Source organism: Oncorhynchus nerka, linkage group LG28, assembly GCF_034236695.1.
Source record: "Oncorhynchus nerka isolate Pitt River linkage group LG28, Oner_Uvic_2.0, whole genome shotgun sequence".
NCBI lineage: Eukaryota > Metazoa > Chordata > Actinopteri > Salmoniformes > Salmonidae > Oncorhynchus > Oncorhynchus nerka.
Genome location: NC_088423.1, coordinates 70,783,797 through 70,798,094, shown reverse-complemented (window position 1 = coordinate 70,798,094; position 14,298 = coordinate 70,783,797).

Sequence of the window (14,298 nt, the reverse complement as noted above, 5' to 3'; positions counted from 1 at the left end):
GTGGTGCAGTGGTCTAAGGCACTGCATCGCTATCTGTGCCACCAGAGATTCTGTGTTTGAGTCCAGGCTCTGTCGCAGCCGGCTGCGACTGGGAGACCCATGGGGCGGTGCACAATTGGTCCAGCGTCGTCCGGGTTAGGGGAGGGTTTGGCCGGCAGGGATGTCCTTGTCCCATTGCGCACTAGTGACTCCTGTGGCGGGCCGGGTGCAGTGCACAGTGTTTCCTCTGACATATTGGTGTGGCAGGCTTCCGGGTTACCAAGCAGTGCGGCTTGGTTGTGTTTTGGATGACACAAAGCTCTCAACCTTTGCCTCTCCTGAGTCTTTAAGGAAGTTGCAGCGATGAGACAAGACTGTAACTACCAATTGGATACCACAAAATTGGGGAGAAAAATAATTTAAAAATTTAACATGTCAGAGGGGGATTAGTCTGAAGCCAAAACTCTAAACAGAACAATGACCCCTCTTCCCTTGTTATACAATCGGTGTCTTTTACAGTTCTCTGCTCATCTGCCATTTCTCATAACTTACTATGCTGTATGGCTTTTGCATTTTGAAAGAACACACAGGCCTTGAGGTAATGTTGACATTTTAATACCTTTGGCTCAGAAAACAATGAATCAGTTTCAGAGTGGTCCAACAGACTGGGACACACCTCAAACAGGTTGAACGTTTTTATGCTCAGTATATGGGCTGTATTAGAAGAGAAGACAACCATCCACTGTGCTTATCAAATCCACCAAATGCAATATTTCCCCAAACCCATGAAGCCAGAACTCATGCACTAGACAATACAACCTCCTCGGCCAACCGAGCCGCGGCCTGCTCTCCCCGCTTCCATCACTCAGACGAAGGCTGTATAGGAGAATCATGGCAAAAACTGTCAGACACGCCAATAGCTTCTACCCCCAGACCATCAGGCTGCTGAATAGCCACTAGGCAGCTATCTGATATCCCTGTCCCCCTTATTATTGTCTCATCCACTTCTCACTTCCCCCCTGCTGCTCCCCCCGAATGGACATGTATCCTCGCCCCACCCCCCAATGGACACTTATAGTGCCACCACCCCCCAATGGACATGTATCCTCGCACCACCCCCAATGGACATGTATCCTCGCCCTACCCCCAATGGACACTTATAGTGCCACCACCCCCAATGGACATGTATCCTCGCACCACCGCCCAATGGACATGTATCCTCGCCCCACCCTCCAATGGACACTTATAGTGCCACCACCCTCCAATGGACATGTATCCTCGCCCCACCCTCCAATGGACATGTATCCTCGCACCACCCCCAATGGACATGTATCCTCGCCCCACCCCCAATGGACACTTATAGTGCCACCACCCCCAATGGACATGTATCCTCGCACCACCCCCAATGGACATGTATCCTCGCCCCACCCTCCAATGGACACTTATAGTGCCACCACCCCCCCAATGGACATGTATCCTCGCACCACCCCCAATGGACATGTATCCTCGCCCCACCCTCCAATGGACACTTATAGTGCCACCACCCTCAAATGGACATGTATCCTCGCCCCACCCTCCGATGGACATGTATCCTTGCCCCACCCTCCAATGGACACTTATAGTGCCACCACCCCCAATGGACATGTATCCTCGCCCCACCCCCAATGGACATGTATCCTCGCCCCACCCTCCAATGGACACTTATAGTGCCACCACCCCCAATGGACATGTATCCTCGCCCCACCCTCCAATGGACACTTATAGTGCCACCACCCTCCAATGGACACGTATCCTCGTCCCACCCCCAATGGACATGTATCCTCGCCCCACCCTCCAATGGACACTTATAGTGCCACCACCCCCAATGGACAGGTATCCTCGCCCCACCCTCCAATGGACACTTATAGTGCCACCACCCCCAATGGACATGTATCCTTGCCCCACCCTCCAATGGACACTTATAGTGCCACCACCCCCAATGGACATGTATCCTCGCCCCACCCTCCAATGGACATGTATCCTCGCCCCACCCTCCAATGGACATGTATCCTCGCCCCATCCTCCAATGGACATGTATCCTCGCCCCACCCTCCAATGGACATGTATCCTCGCCCCACCCTCCAATGGACATGTATCCTCGCCCCACCCTCCAATGGACACTTATAGTGCCACCACCCCCAATGGACATGTATCCTCGCCCCACCCTCCGATGGACATGTATCCTTGCCCCACCCTCCAATGGACACTTATAGTGCCACCACCCCCAATGGACATGTATCCTCGCCCCACCCCCAATGGACATGTATCCTCGCCCCACCCTCCAATGGACACTTATAGTGCCACCACCCTCCAATGGACACGTATCCTCGTCCCACCCCCAATGGACATGTATCCTCGCCCCACCCTCCAATGGACACTTATAGTGCCACCACCCCCAATGGACATGTATCCTCGCCCCACCCCCAATGGACATGTATCCTCGCCCCACCCTCCAATGGACACTTATAGTGCCACCACCCCCAGTGGACAGGTATCCTTGCCCCACCCTCCAATGGACACTTATAGTGCCACCACCCCCAATGGACATGTATCCTTGCCCCACCCTCCAATGGACACTTATAGTGCCACCACCCCCAATGGACATGTATCCTCGCCCCACCCTCCAATGGACATGTATCCTCGCCCCACCCTCCAATGGACATGTATCCTCGTCCCACCCTCCAATGGACATGTATCCTCGCCCCACCCTCCAATGGACATGTATCCTCGCCCCACCCTCCAATGGACACTTATAGTGCCACCACCCCCAATGGACATGTATCCTCGCCCCACCCTCCAATGGACACTTATAGTGCCACCACCCCCAATGGACATGTATCCTCGCCCCACCCTCCAATGGACATGTATCCTCGCCCCACCCTCCAATGGACACTTATAGTGCCACCACCCCCAATGGACATGTATCCTCGCCCCACCCTCCAATGGACATGTATCCTCGCCTCACCCTCCAATGGACATGTATCCTCGCCCCACCCTCCAATGGACACTTATAGTGCCACCACCCCCAATGGACATGTATCCTCGCCCCACCCTCCAATGGACACTTATAGTGCCACCACCCCCAATGGACATGTATCCTCGCCCCACCCTCCAATGGACACTTATAGTGCCACCACCCCCAATGGACATGTATCCTCGCCCCACCCTCCAATGGACATGTATCCTCGCCCCACCCTCCAATGGACACTTATAGTGCCACCACCCCCAATGGACATGTATCCTCGCCCCACCCTCCAATGGACATGTATCCTCGCCTCACCCTCCAATGGACATGTATCCTCGCCCCACCCTCCAATGGACACTTATAGTGCCACCACCCCCAATGGACATGTATCCTCGCCCCACCCTCCAATGGACACTTATAGTGCCACCACCCCCAATGGACATGTATCCTCGCCCCACCCTCCAATGGACACTTATAGTGCCACCACCCCCAATGGACATGTATCCTCGCCCCACCCTCCAATGGACACTTATAGTGCCACCACCCCCAATGGACATGTATCCTCGCCCCACCCTCCAATGGACATGTATCCTCGCCCCACCCTCCAATGGACACTTATAGTGCCACCACCCCCAATGGACATGTATCCTCGCCCCACCCTCCAATGGACACTTATAGTGCCACCACCCCCAATGGACATGTATCCTCGCCCCACCCTCCAATGGACATGTATCCTCGCCCCACCCTCCAATGGACACTTATAGTGCCACCACCCCCCAATGGACATGTATCCTCGCCCCACCCCCCAATGGACACTTTATCATTGCTACGGTTGTAAATGTGTATATATTTGTATTGTATTATTTTATTTTATTGTCTCATTCACTTCTCTTCTTTACATTTTTATTTTTTATTTTTTTACCCCCTTTTTTCTCCCCAATTTCGTGGTATCCAATCGGTAGTAGTTACAGTGTTGTCTCATCGTTGCAACTCCCGTACGGACTCGGGAGAGGTGAAGGTCGAGAGCCATGCGTCCTCCGAAACACAACCCAACCAAGCCGCACAGTTTCTTGACATAACACACATCCAACCCGTACACCTGGCGACCTGGTCAGCGATGCAGTGCCTTAGACCACTGCGCCACCCGGGAGGCCCACTTCTCTTTTTTTAACCTGCACTGCTGGAGCATAAGAATTTCACTGTACCCTGCGATTACATCTGTGACTCTGTGAATAATAAACAAATCTGATCTATCTAATCCTATCAGTGGTTTACACAAACAATCTACAGGAATTCCCCTCCAGATCCCACATAAAGGGTTACAAAGTCATGGCATAACATCCATTCCATCTGGCTTCCATGTTAAGGATCTTCTGACATGGCTACAGTGGGTGTCTGTCCACACACAGAAACAACAACCAGAAACCCTATGGACCTGACCAGGCATGGGAGGGGCCCCTCACTTTATGGAGCTCATTAGGACCTGAGTGTAAGGAGCTGCCAGAGGTGCCATACACCATGAGGTCCACTGAGAGAAACACATGAGGCGGTGCAGGGTTCATCTCCCCTCTTTTCATCACGTCTCTGCACCATTTATCAGTGTATGAAAACACCCGGGCCTGGCCCCTCAGTCAGTTGTGTAAATAGCTGGCTGGCTGAATGGGAGGTTTACAGTGTTCGCACGGCATGTCATGAGGCCTGGTAGGCCTATCACTCTGGAGAAGTTTGGAGCTGTATGGGGGACAACAACATCTCTTGTTTATATTGGTATTGGAATGTTAACTGCAGTAAATGATTGGTATATTGATCTTAATCACTTTGTGACAGAATAGAATGTGATATATGTCCCATACTACATTCTATGGCAAACATTCCAATACCGTAACATTATATACTGTTTACATGTGCTATTATCAATAATCATATTACCACAATTCCAGGCAATGTACTAGAATATGTTTTTCTTCCCATAATGACAACTGTGAGGCATAGGCAGTGAATTTGAAGAGTATAGGACCTGTTTTGTGTCTTGACTTAAATGGTAAAAGTAAGGTTTCTTCCCACACAAACCACAATAACACCATCACAGCTAGCCATCTTCAGAAAAAGAAGGGAGCGTGCAGGATTGAGAATAGGCCTGATTTGCATTTTGATTTAGGGGGATTACATTACTGGACCCTCACAACGCAGCTTCACTGTGTGGTATAATTGAAGATAGTTTGGGGAGTGTGCAATGACCAGCTCATACTGAACAATGTGTCTTGAACCCCTCACGTCTCAGAGGCTGTGACTTCTGGGATGTGTTGTTTGTCTCGCTTAGCAGTTGACATCTCGGTGACAGCTCCGCATAAAAGGGGCAAAAAAGGAAGTGATTGCAGTGCATGCAAACAGGCTCTTTCGAAACGTGTGCTAAAGGCAGAGCAAGTAGGAGAAGGAGAGGGGCGACAAGCAAACATGCATGAAACAATGTGGCTTTCAGGGGCGCCAGCGAGATACTGTGTGTGCCTCTCAGTGAAAAAAAAAAAAAAAAAGGGAATGCACATGAAGCATGGCTGAGTCAGAGCTTAGGATCCCACACTGGCAGAGCCAATACCAGAGCAGAAGTTAAAACAATACATGAATGTTAGGCAACAGGTGCATCCACCTTACGCAATTAATTAATTCATTCCATTTCCTTTTCTATTCTAAGTGGTTCTAAGTACACACAATATAATAAAATTACATGTTGGAGTATCATGGATCTTTTGTCCAGTATTTTGTACTTCTTGATAGTGAAGGCACCTGATGGTTGAAGTAAACAGTTATTGTAGTTCAGAGATAAAGACAATTAAAAGTCTCAGTGTTGTTTGAAATAAAGGGTTGCATTACCACCCTGAATAATAGAAGATGAATTGCACATAGAACTGAAGTCCCGAGGTGTCCTATCCCTTTAGGCACTAACAGCACTTCAGCATAATGCAGAATGCAGTTGAAAGACACTGAATATGAAATGCAGCTCAGAAATACAACAGGAAAGAGCTTTTATTCAGGGAGGCAAAAGGAAATAAAGAACCAAATGAGGATTTCATCATGTGTGGTTTATTTGGGGATATGAGGTTCACTCCACTACTCCTCTTAGTTCTTAGATTAGTCATAATAATACGGCCTATATCTAGAATCTAGATGAACATGGGATGTTTTTCACCTTATTTCTACTCGTGTAATAATAATCAATACAAATAGCTCTAATGTCTGTGAGGGTGTTGAGAGAACAAGATGGTGGAACTTGACATTATATACATCTTATATACCAACTTTCCTGTTTAGTATAACCCGTTTCAACAGTTCACAGTTACAGTAGACCATCTATGTTCTCCCTCATTTATGGCCCTGTGTTATGAATGAACTTGTTTGGTGACATACAAAGCACATAAAAGCTGGGTTAAAAACAACCCATGTGCAGTGGAAACCGGTCACAGGCACTGCACTCAGTTTGTCTACGTTTTCCAATATCCCCTCAGCCTGCTTCCTCTGCTGCATCTCATGAATAATTGGCCTCGGAGGAAAAACACTCTTTTGCCACAACTCTCTGACTTGATACTGTGTTGTGTTAACCAGTTGCTGCAGCCTCGTGTCATGTTAAGCAGCTGCTGCAGCCTGCCTGCCCTTTGTCTGGCAGTCCACGGTATGTGAAGAGAAATGACCATGCAGACCTGAGCTGCTCTTCAGCTGCAGGCTGTGCAGGCCCACTGTGGGTAGATAAGCAGGACAGGTCATTGACCAAGCAAATGGACCATACACACAGCCTCTAATACCACTACAAACTCTAAGCCCCAGACACACCTCAGCCTGATGCTGATGGAATGAGTGTGAAGCTCCACATCTGCTCTTGTGAATGGACCACAGGAGCTCAGCTCAACTTGCTAGCCAATCCAATGGTTCAGTGAAGAGGGAAATGGAAAGGGAATTAGAATACGAAAAGTAAAAGGTGGAAATGAGAGAACGAAATGCCTTTTGACAGCCCAAAAAACATATTTAGTCACAGAGACAGACCTGGTCCTACCGCCAACTAGGAAGAGGGGAGAGAAGCCAGTCCTACTCTACCCAAACACATTGCCCTAGCCATATGGGATCTGACTGGGACAGACAGTGCAGACAGCGTGGGCTGTCTGTTTGGACCTTCATGTCCCAGAGAATTATAACCCTGTAAATAAACCAATATACTTTGTGCAAACTCACGTCACAAAATATTGAATCTGGCAGTTAAACTGGGACAGTAGAGGAACATTACCGCCATCTTTGTTGACCGTCGATGGACCAGACCAGAGAGAGGAGTAACTTAAATAATGATCCTGCTGGATTACAAGAAATGCCTCAATCCATTAATCATCATGATCTTTATAGTCATTTCTGTTTTGCTTTGTGATCAGGACAGACTTCATCTTGAAAAGAAGCTGCATGTATTTAAGTTCAGTCAAGGTTGCAACCTGTGGATAAGGAGACGTAGTCATAAGATGTTCATTTCCAATGCCTCAAACATCCTACAGCCAGGTAGGCATGCAGTCTACAAGACTAAACCTAGAGAACAAGGACTACGCGTCTTTGTAGAGAAAACATCTCAGCTCGGTGGTAACAGGGAAGCTTTTATGATGACTGTGGGGAAAATGTTCACCCTAAAAGTGTAGGGCTGGGCGATATGGCCAAAATATCATATGACAATCTTTTCCCCCCATTTTTGACAGTACGGCGGTATTTGACAGTATTTTATGCTCCTAAATAATACAGGTTACAAATATGTTTGATGAGTAGTGCATGACCCTACAATGGCAACACATTAATTCTAAGTGATGTTCATAGGCTTTCTCCATTCTGGTGGTTTTATTCTCAACCAATCTAGGCCAAAACTGACTGACAGTGAAGTAGTCCAATTTGTTGAACGTTCATAGACGGTATTGTGAAAATCCATACCGGTATACCAGTATTCACAATATATTTCCCAGCCCTGTGAGAGTGTTACTCTGGCCTGAAGAGGGAATGTGGTAAAACATTAACGACAGGCCCAGAGTGGAACTTATAACTCCTCTTATAGAATATAAATAGATAGAATATGATCTTAAATACAGTACCAGTCAAAAGATTGGACACACCTACTCTTTAAAGGGTTTTTATTTATTTGTACTATTTTCTACATTGTAGAATAATAGTGAAAACATCAAAACTATGAAATAAGACATATGGAATCATGTCATAACCAAAAAAAAGTGTTAAACAAATCAAAATATATTTTATGTTTGAGATTCTTCAAAGTAGCCTCCCATTGCCTTGATGTCAGCTTTGCACACTCTTGGCATTCTCTCAACCAGATTCATGAGGTAGTCTACCTGTAGTGCATTTTCAATTAACAGGTGTGCCTTGTTAAAAGTTCATGTGGAATTTCTTTCCTTCTTAATGCATTTGAGCCAATCAGTTGTGCTGTGACAAAGTAGGGGTGGTATACAGAAGATAGCCCCAAGTCCATGTTATGGCAAGAACAGATCAAATAAGCAAAGATAAACAACAGTCCATCATTACTTTAATCATGAAGGTCAGTCAATAAGAAACCTTTCAAGAACTTTGAAAGTTTCTTCAAGTCCAGTCGCAAAAACCATCAAGCGCTATGATGAAAATGGCTCTTATGAGGACTGCCACAGGAATGGAATACCCAGAATTACCTCTGCTGCAGAGGATAAGTTCATTAGAGTTTATTGCACCTCAGATTGCAGCCCAAATAAATGCTTCACAGAGTTCAAGTAACAGACACATATCAACATCAACTGTTCAGAGGACACTGCGTGAATCAGGCCTTCATGGTCAAATTTCTGCAAAGAAACCACTACTAAAGGACACCAATAATAAGAAGAGAATTGCTTGGGCCAAGAAACAAGAGCAATGGACATTAGACCAGTGGAAATCTGTCCTTTGTTCTGATGAGTCCAAATTTGAGATTTTTGGTTTCAACAACCATGTTTTTGTGAGACGCAGAGTAGGTGAACGGATGATCACCGCATGTGTGTTTCCCACCGTGAAGCATGGAGAAGGAGGTGTGATTGTGTGGGGGTGCTTTGCTGGTGACACTGTCAGTGATTTAAAAAAAAATTCAAGACACAAAGCAGCCAATAAGTGCTCAGCATGTGTGTAAACTCCTTCAAGACTGTTGGAAAACCATTCCAGGTGAAGCTGGTTTACAGAATGCCAATAGTGTACAAAGCTGTCAACATTTTTTCTTTCTTCTTTGGTTACTACATGATTCCATATGTCTTATTTCATTGTTTTGAGGACTTCACTTTCATTCTACAATGTAGAATAAAGAAAAAACCTTGAATGAGTAGGTGTCTTTGACTGGTACTCTATATATACAAAAGTATGTGGACACCCATTCAAATTTGTGGATTCTTACTGAAGAGCTCAGTGACTTTAAATGTGGCACCGTCATGGGATGCCACATTTCCAACAAGTCAGTTCGTCAAATGTCTGCCCTGCTAGAGCTGCCCAGCTTAACTGTAAGTGCTGTTATTGTGAAGTGGAATGTCAAGGAGCAACAACGGCTCAGCCACGAAGTGCTATGCCATAGAAGCTCACAGAACGGGACCAAATAAGGGTCTGGGGCTGTTTTTCATGGTTCGGGCTACACCCCTTAGTTCCAGTGAAGGGAAATCATAACGCTACAGCTTACAAAGACATTCTAGACGATTCCGTGCTTCCAACTTTGTGGCAACAGTTTGGGGAAATCCCTTTCCTGTTTCAGCATGACAATGCCCCTGTGCACAAAGCGAGGTCCGTACAGAAATAGTTTGTCGAGATCGGTGTGGAATATCTTGACTGGCCTGCACAGAGCCCTGACCTCAACCCCATCGAACACCTTTGAGATTAATTGGAACGGTGACTGCAAGCCAGGCCTAATCGCCCAACATCAGTGCCCAACCTCACTAATGCTCTTGTGGCTGAATGGAAGCAAGTCCCCATAGCAATGTTCCAACATCTAGTGGGAAGCCTTCCCTGAAAGTGGAGGCTATTATAGAAGCAACGGGGGGACCAGCTCCATATTAATGCCCATTATTTTGGAGTGAGATGTGTCCGCTGTGAAAGAAAAATTACATATTTACCTGATTTATTTGATATTATTGGTTAACAATTGAAATGTAACTAATAGTAAGACACTTCTGTCCTGCTAGTGTCTGTATTTTCATGGGCTCCACTCTAGTTCCCTGCAGCTAATCTGTGCACATGGTCACCAGAGATGGCTTGAGCTGACAAATGAGTTAAAGATTCCATTACATAGACAAGAATGTGTTTTACCAGGGATAGCTTAGGAGTAGAACAATCCCTCATCGTCTCAAAATCATCCTTGCGTCTGGGAAACTAAGCCAGGGCGGGGTTAAGACAACAACCCACTTGCAGTTAACGACAGGATGAACCCAGAGTTGCTTATGATTCCCCAATCTGCATGGGATTGGTGGAACCAATCATGACTAAGCATTTTTAGTGTAAGCTATACGTATATAGTACTCTGCATTTGTGTAAAGGTTAGGTTACTTGGTCGACCAGCCTCATTATTGTAATAATTAATCGATGTTGGTTAAAGGTGATGGTTTGAATAATTGTCCAAGTCTCTCTCAGTACTGAATTTTCCACGACATCACAAACTTTTAGTGCATACTGTATATATACTGCAATGGTTGCAGTTTGATTCTTCTCCCTGGCACTTATAAAGAGAAGAAAGTAAGTACATGTTCCCAGGTTTGTTCCTTGAAGAGAACTCCTCGGCCCTGTGAGTTATTGCATTACATAACCAAGGCTTCTCATTTCCTTTCTCTGCCTCCTCAGAGAAACCTGAGCCATCTAAAATGCATGGTAATGGTGGAGAATCTGGAGCACCATCATTATCAGACAAGAGGAAGTACTGTATCACATGGCATGTGAATGTTAGTCTTCCTGCTTCTTAAAAAACATATACAAACGCTTTTCACTGTGTAGAACTCTCTCAGGTGGCTCTGTTTCCATTGCACACATTATTTTGCCACAGGACTTGACAAGGAAACCTTTTCTGTGTCAAGTCAGATTAGGATGAATTATTTTACCCATGCGAATAATGAGTGTATTCTTTTCCTTTTGTTTTACAGGTGTGACTCTTCTGGTGTTTGTTTCCCACGCTACTGGAGAGGGTGGTCCCATCTGGCAGGGGTTGAAGACCACTACAGCCACCTGAGAGGCAGTGGTGGAATCTGGAGTGTCCTGGTCCTCTTCTCTCAGACATTCCTCTGGACTGGGCTGCTTTAATGAGGTTAGGGTTCCCAGCAGCCTCCAACTGAAACACATTCAACAGTGTTTCCCCCAGTGGGCTCTCTGATAACCCTCTCCACATCCCCTCGTCTGCCGGCATTATATAACTCTACCCACACACAGGCATAAGCTCAGACTTTTGCACTCACGTGCGAACACACATGCACACACTCACCCGAGTTTCCACACACACGGACACATGGGAGGCACACACAATGGCATGGGCCAGGGCTTTGTTCTGGGGTCTGGGTCTGAGAGGCAGAGGTCAGCCCTGAGCCTCTATTTGCTCCAGGATCATTGGGGGTAACAGTTGGGAAATGGGGGTGTATAATGGCAGCATGCTCTGAGGGCCAGGACCCCTCTGACTTTGGCCCTTCAGAGCCAGGCCGTCCACATGGTCACTACTTCATCATGTCAGTTTATCAGCTCTTTAAAAGAGAGACAGGAACTTCTTACGCACCACTCTGTCTCATTAGGGTGACAGCCAGAGAGAAAACGTCATAATTCAGTTCAAGAATGCTTTTAAAAAGGCCATTATCTATGGTAATCATTGTGCCAGTCATGGTGCTTGTAGGGTGTCGTCACCTTTGGTCCTAAATTGAGAATCCAAGTCCATTTAGTATCTAATGGAGGTGTAACTTAAAAATAAATCATTGCATGGGAAGATGGATTGATGCCATTTTCCAAGGTTGGTCCCGACCACACCAAACTCCCACAGCTTTCCTGTCCCAGCCACAGGACAGCGATGCAGATACAGGCCTACTGAGACCCAGGTCCCCTACATATTGTCCTATTTTAACTACACTTTAAAGGCTATTCCTGTGTTGAGGCCCATCCAGAGGTAGAAAATAAGCCACAGGGCTATAACAACTCTCTCAGATACATCTCAGTCTGTTCACACTGCTATGCTTTATCTTGGCCAGGTCGCAGTTGCAAATGAGAACTTGTTCTCAACTAGCCTACCTGGTTAAATAAAGGTGAAATTATAAAAAATTTAAAAGATAGGCTAGAGATGGCTTTCTCCTGCTGCATATACACTACATGACCAAAAGTATGTGGACACCTGCTCATCGTACATCTCATTCCAAAATCATGGCCATTAGTATGGAGTTGGTCCCCTCTTTGCTTCCAATGCTTGTCCTTCCACTATAAGTGAAAACATTGTGGTGGGACTTGCTTCCATTTAGCCACAAGAGCATTAGTGTGGTCGGGCACTGATATTGGGCGATTAGGCCTGGCTCGCAGTCAGCGTTCCAGTTCATCCCAAAGGTGTTTCGATGGGGTTGATATCACTTCACAATAACAGCACTTACAGTTGACCGGGGCAGCTTCAGCAGCGCAGAAATTTGACGAACTGACTTGTTGAAAAGGTGGCATCCTATGACAGTGCCACGTTGAATCTACGGCCAATGCTTGTCTATGGAGATTGCATGACTGGGTGCTTGATGTTATTCACCTGTCACCAACGGGTGTGGCTGAAATAGCAGAATCCACTAAGTTGAATGGGTGTCCACATACGTTTGTATATATAGTATATATCTTGAAATTACAGTATATTGGAGAAAAAACAATGTTAGATTGAACAACTTTCACATTAGGAAATATTGTGTCTCTTTTAACGGCACAATCTTTCAACGCTCCTTAATCCCTGGAATGTGTCACTTTGTGTTGCTAGGTCCCTTTGTTCCCCTGCAGAAAGAGCCCCGTGGTGGAGTCACTAATGAGGGAAGGGACTTGAGAGCCAAGCTTTCCATTAGGGTTCCACCAAACGCCACTCTGCCCCAGCACTCTGGGCTGAGGTACTCAGCACTGGTATCAGACTGGGACCAGCAGTACTATGCTCATTAAGACTAGTTATTCCAGCGACAGGTGTGTTAATCCAGCAGGCCTGTAATGTGACCTCTGAACTCTAGCACAGTGTGGTGCTATATGGCCCCTCCTACTCACACCGGGGTTGTCACATCCGTTAGGAGCAGACGTGTCCCAGGTCTGCCACCGACACAGCAAGGCCCACTGGCTCACGCCTCACTGGGTTTTATAGGTATGGCAAGGCAGTATTGAAATCACACACTGTTGAGTTGTTCTGTACTGATTAAAAGTTCTGCAGAAACTCTCAAGACATCAGAGCCCAGAAATGCTGTTATACGGACTCAGATTTAATTGTTTCTGTAAGTGATGTAACTTTTTGTAAATGACTCATCACTTTGAACCGATAAGCAAATAAAGATGGCTTGTGATTCATGTCTACAAAACTGGAGGGACGAAAACCCTATTGCTTTGACTGACTGACAGCATCACAACCACTGGTTCCACCAGTCATTCATTCTCTGGTCTACAGTAAACAATAGACATCTCAACAAACTCATCAACAAAGGCTATTTATTGTAATCGTAGAGGGGAGAGATGCTGGGGAAATTGTTGCAGTGTGATGCCAGCCATGAGAGGACAGCTGGAGATTAAAAGCCACGTGTTAGGATGACTTTCACATCTCTAATGTGCTGTTACATATGAATCAGCTTAACACTGTCTCTTACCTGGAGCAATTAGCACAGCTCCTATTTAGAATGCAACACTCCCCATTTACAATGACTGAATGTCAACTGCAGCAGATCCCCTTGACTGCCCCGCTGCAGGGAAACTAGCGTCATCAGAGTGCCAAGTGGTGCTCACCTGATGTAACCTGCACTTACAAATTTGAACGCTCCCGATTACCACCCCAAAGTCTCTCACTCAATGCTTGATTTAATTAATCAACTGCACATGCTGTTGACAGATGAGAGCTAAAACACAGGCCACGACAAGGTGAGGGTCAACCAAAACACAGACGCCGCTTGGTTTCACGGCCGTGACTCATTCTCGCCATTGTCTTGACTGACACCCTCCCCTTGCTGCCTCAGGGGTCTCATTGTTGCGCCGTATTTAGTATTGGAGCACTGACTTGGAGCATTGACAATGTAGGGCCCCCGGGGCGGAAGGGAGGAGCAGCACCTGCAACGCTGGAGGTCGTGTCCCAGGCT